Here is a 6,103-nt window from a genome sequence, read left to right on the forward strand (position 1 = left end):
AGACTTCCAGCAGAATAACTCTGCTACAATACAAAAAAAATGCAAAAAATCTAGTACACTTGTTTGCTCTTTTCATTTTCATCCTTATTCTAGTGCCACAAGTAGGAATGCAACTTTTACATCCTCAACTCGTATATTATTGTGTGTCCCTTAAATGAGTTTGCCTTTTCATACTACAGGATATGCTTGAATTTCCAGCCCAAGAACTTCGTAAGTATTTCTGAATGGGAGACCATGTGAAAGTGATTGCTGGGCGTTATGAAGGGGACACAGGATTGATTGTGCACGTGGAAGAGAACTTTGTTATTCTGTTCTCTGATCTTACTATGCATGAAGTAAGTGCCAAGAAATAAACTTCTACCTCCACCTAAATCCTGATTACCTACTCTCCCTTCATTTACAGAGGTCTTACCTTACAATATAGGATCTCAATAATTGCAATTCATCTCTGCCGCTGTCATTGATCAGATTCATTTTTCCCCAATTCTTTGTTCACACTCCCACTACCTCTTCTGTATCAGCTTCTTTTTTCATGTATATACTCCTACTGTTATAAATTCTTCACATGACTGTGTTTAAATTACAGTTAAAGGTTCTACCTCGAGACTTACAGTTATGTTCAGAAACTGCCTCAGGAGTAGATGTTGGTGGGCAGCATGAATGGGGTGAGCTGGTGCAACTAGATCCACAGACCATGGGAGTCGTGCGTCTGGAAAGAGAGACCTTTCAGGTAGGTGTTCCAGTCCAATAATTTCTGTCTTCTTTCCAGCTCAATTCAATTGCTGTTTTTTTTTCCTCCCCCAAACTCTTTTAAAGGAGAAGGAAAGTTAGTTAGCACTTGGGGCACCCCAAGTGATGGTATTTACTTTACTGACACCCCAGGCCAGTGCTCCTATCAGCAGAAAACTTCACAGAGAGCATCACGGAGCAATATCTTCTTGCTTCTTCTATCTTCTCATGGCTGCGCATGTGTAGTAGAGCGAAAAGTCAAACTTTAATGTAAAACCCGGATATTTCATTCTACTGTGCATGCGTCTGCCTGGGAAATTTTAAGTGAAGAAGCAGGAAGAGGATCGCTCCATGGTGTTCACTGGAAGAATCCTGAGCCGATTTCAGTTTTCCTTCTCCTTTTACAGATGTGTGTGCACATTCTGTGTCTTCTAACCATCTTACTTTGCATTTTAATTTTTTATAATTCAACTTTTTATTGATCTTCACTTCCAAGGAAAGATAACAGGTACAACAATGGTGTAAGAAATTATTCAGTTGACTATATCAGATGCTACACAGCAAAACATAACTCTTCAATTAGCTCAATCAACACTTATGCATCAAATCCTGAAAATGTATATTGCAATAACGAAATATTGAGTCCTCATCGAAGTGAAAGAAGTTTTTGTATGTTTGTTTAAGAAACAAGAGAAATAGAAAAGTAGACAGGTCTGACTAGGTCTGGGGATGTAGTAAATTCAGATCAGTGCACGGTACCTCTAAGCTGCAAAGTCTCCAGATGTTGAGCCCACGGATATGCATTTTAATTTATAATGTCTTGCATGTCCTGAACATTCATGGTAAAGTGGTCACTGTCAGACACCAAGCTGTGAACAGGAAGAAGGACAATCGTTTTGCTGTGGCCCTTGACTCTGAGGATAATAATATTCATGTGAAGGATATTGTAAAAGTCATAGATGGTCCACATTCGGTTAGAAAATATTTCTAGTATTCATATTGCAGCCTTCTTAATATTTTTGCCTATTAGGTGTTTACATCTCTTGCTTTCTTTGTTCTTACTACTACTTCTTTTTTTAGGGTCGTGAGGGAGAAATCCGCCATCTGTTCCGAAATTATGCCTTCCTGCACTGTAAGAAACTGGTTGAGAATGGCGGCATGTTTGTGTGCAAAACACGTTACGTAGTTCTAGCAGGAGGTTCCAAGGTAGATATTGGTTCAACATTAGTTTGAGTTGCCAGCAGTTGGAGTCCACTGCTGAAAAAATAATTTTTAAAAACTCTACCTTTTCAGCCACGAGATGTCACAAACTTCACAGTTGGAGAATTTGCTCCAATGAGTCCTCGGATCAGCAGTCCAATGCATCCTAGTGGTGGAGGACCAAGAGGAGGTGGAGGTGCTGGTAGAGGACGGGGCCGGAGAGACAATGATTTGATTGGTCAGACTTTAAGAATCTTGCAAGGTCCCTATAAAGGTAACATCCAAGTACTTGAAGTGTACACTGGGACATAGACTGACTGCCTATGTTTTGTCAGGTTGTCATCTCAACCTAGAATTTGTATAGAGTCTAACATGACCACATTTGTGTATCCTGTCTATCCTTTTTTATAGGCTACATTGCGGTTGTAAAGGATGCTACTGAGTCAACAGCTAGAGTAGAACTTCATTCCACATGCCAAACAATGTCTGTTGACCGACAGCGCCTCACCATTGTGTCAGTAATTCTAATTTTGTCTAGCTGGGAATAGCTGGGTAGTACTGTACATGCAAGTAAAAATGTACCTATTGTTTACCCTCTTTCCTTTAAAAAGTCTGTATTTAATTTGGGCCCAAAAAGAGTCTTTAATTAAATTCCCTTTAGTCAGTAGTATGAACACCAACTTTCAATGTGAAGCATTAAGGTGTGATATTGAGAATAGACAATACAACATTATGGATACACTACACAATAATTAAGTATTACCAAAACTAAATTTGCAACAGTTTTATTAATTATCATTGCCTTGCTTCTCTTTGCAGTGGTGCTCGTCGTGGAGGAATGACCTCTACACATGTTCGCACTCCTATATACGGCTCTCAGACTCCTATGTATGGTACAGGTTCCAGGACACCTACCGTATGTATGGATCACAGACTCCGTTGCATGATGGTGGGTCTCTGGCTCCTTTAGTTCTTGTTTCATTTCTGTCTGTTCACATCCTGAGCAGCCACCACTGCTTTTCTGCCACTTCTAATTTTTTAATCACATTCATGTTAGCATGAGTCCTACCTGCTCAGTATTGAGAATAACTGTTTGTATTTTTTATCCTATCCCAGAAACTCCACACGGTTTCTCTTCTATCTTTATTCATGTGAGCTCTTTGCTCAATCCTCTTTTTGCTTCCACGCAGTGTTTTAGTCTATGCTTAAACTTTTTTTGTGACTTTTTTATCTCTATGTAATGAGCATTATTTATCTTCCTGATAAAAGAACGGAATGCCCTTTAGAATACCCACAAGTATCTTAGTGTACATTGTGCATTACACAAGCATCTCATTCTGGCGCAGAAGAACAAAGCGCTGTTTTGCAATGTATCCAATAAGTACACTGATCCTGTAACCTTTCACTACAACTATGTGAAAATGGCACCTGCGGTCTCTGTTAAAACTGTAACAGCGCTGTCCTTGTTTTTATTGGGGATTGTCAAGTGATTTACAACAAAAATTTACAATTTTAAAGAGAAAACATAAGATGCTTAGATCACATAAATTCATAGCTAGAAAGGGTTAAGTATACAGTATGGGAACAGTGCTTTACGTTGAGAATGCTTACAGTGAATAACATAAACAGTGGAAAAATACAAAAAATCGATGAATGTGATACACAGTGGAAATGTTTATTAATACAAAATGCCATAATAAACATTCCACGATATGTCCCAAATGGAAAGAATTGCATCATCCAATTAGTAGCTTGTGGTGGAGTAATTAAAAAAAAACTAATTCTTCCACTCACCTTTGGGTTTTTTTTGTCTTTACTACACCTGCACTGCATAAGTCAAAGTGAAATGTTCATATGTTCCCCTTGGAAATGGCCTACACTGGTATATTAACTTTTTTTTTGTGTGTGGAGTAATTAAAAATCTTTTTAAGATTGTGGCTGCTAACCACAATTGTCCATTATGTTTAGCGCACAAGCAGAAAATAGCCAAAAGGTGATTGCTGAGCATTGGTAAACACTGATTTTTTTTCCCCACTTATTGGTCCATTACAAACATAAACAAGCTGCTGTATAGACATGGGGACAGCCATTCAAGTTGAAATAGGGATAAACGACATAACATACACACAACAGATAAGCTCTGTAGCATACAATAGATTTAGATTCCTGTATAAGAATTAAACCCATTGTATTCTACGCATTTTATCTGCTGGTAGTTTTTTCAGACGAATAAATACCACTTTGGCCAAACGGCTTATTTACATACCGTAATTTATAGCAGTGTTTTTTCCCCATTCAACCTCTACGTTTGTTTTGGCATTCTTCAGGTCCTGCATTCCAAAATTTGAATAATATGGCAGAGGCCATGCAGGGTACATATGACATGTCCTGTTTCTCTTATGCTTGTTTTTTGCTATGCACTATCTCTGTTCTCCCTTTTTTCTTTTAATTTTTTTTTGTCCCTACCCACAGATTTTCATTTGTTATATTTCTGACTTTTTATATCTTCCTGTTAAAGATATTTTTTCTGTATCCACATTGCTGATATTTTTGATTTACAGGAAGCTGCACACCACATTATGGATCTCAAACCCCTCTGCACGATGGGAGCAGAACTCCAGCTCAGAGTGGTGCTTGGGACCCCAACAATCCCAACACACCGTCCAGGTAAGCACATGTATTTGATGTTTTCCACCTAGTCCAGTGTTAAATTGTGCTTTCTTTACCATCTCGTATTAATTTCCCCCTTTACTCACAGGGCCGATGAAGAATATGATTATAGATATGATGATGAGCCTTCCCCGTCACCACAGGGTTATGGTGGAACACCCAATCCTCAGACTCCAGGGTATCCCGATGTTCCCTCCCCACAGGTCAATGCGCCTTATAATCCTCAGACTCCTGGTACTCCTGCAATGTGAGTGGCATCCAAGGGCAACAATCTCATATTTTCTCCCTTTCCCAACAATATGTTTTTGTCCTGCACAATACCCTCACCTCCATCTTTCTAGCATCATTGTTCTCTTTCTCGCATTAACCTGTCTGCACAGCTATCTTCTGTTTTTTTCATCCAACCCTCCTTCAACATGGTATGTTTATTCAGCTTGAACCCTTACGGCATGTCTGGACAGAGATTCATAAAAGTATTTAAGTACACAATGACCCAAACAGCCCCACTGATTCCTAATACAAAGTCCAGGTCTGTCCTCCAGACTCTCTTTGTTTGCCAGCTGCCAATATCCAACTCACTTCTCTTTTCTTAAAGCACAGCTAGCCTCTTTTGTCTATCACATATCCCATATATAATATCTATGTCTATAGCAAAATACATGTTCTCGCACATGTCTTATATCTACTGCTCCATCCCTGTAACCTTTCTTTGCAAAACAAACACTGTGAGGGACCATTGAATCTTTGCTCTCTACTTTTCTAACCTAAATATTAAATCCTCTGCTTGATAATCTTGGATTTGTTTTTTTATGTCCTTTCTAGGTATAACACAGACCAGTTCTCACCATATGCTGCATCTTCACCTCAAGGATCTTACCAGCCCAGCCCTAGTCCAAAGAGTTATCACCAAGTGGCCCCTAGTCCTGTGGGCTACCAAAATACCCAATCACCAGCCAGCTACCATCCAACACCATCACCAATGGCATACCAGGTAATGAATCCTTACAGTGTGTTTTTCCTTGAGAATATTTATATCTGTGTAATGTTGGTTTCTTTTGTTTCCAGGCAAGTCCTAGTCCAAGCCCCATGGGTTATAGTCCAATGACACTGGTGCTCCCTCTCCGGGTGGGTACAATCCTCATACCCCTAGCTCATCCATAGAGCAGATTTCCAGTGACTGGGTGACTACGGACATTCAAGTTAAAGTCAGAGACACTTTCCAGGATAGCCAGGTGATAGGCCAGACTGGGATTATTCGCAGTGTAACAGTAAGTGCTTTTTTGTCACTAACCTTAAAGTTCATTTGTTGGAACTTGGGCTCATTATTTATTTGGGACATTCACTCTTAACTGATTCATGCCAGAAACAGATATTTGTTTCCTGTTTGTCATTTCTGCATATAATAGATTGCTTTTATGAACAAACAATGCCAATGACTGGCAGCTTTTCATTAAAGGGATACTGTCATGGGGAAAAAAATTTTTTTCAAAATGAATCAGTTAAT

The 6,103-nt window shown here is 39.2% G+C and overlaps 1 pseudogene; it reads left to right on the plus strand.

The window, feature by feature from the left end:
- The first annotated feature begins 224 nt into the window (after positions 1-224).
- Positions 225-6,103, plus strand: LOC108698662 (annotated as a pseudogene).

This window comes from Xenopus laevis, chromosome 8L (assembly GCF_017654675.1).
Source record: "Xenopus laevis strain J_2021 chromosome 8L, Xenopus_laevis_v10.1, whole genome shotgun sequence".
Lineage (NCBI taxonomy): Eukaryota > Metazoa > Chordata > Amphibia > Anura > Pipidae > Xenopus > Xenopus laevis.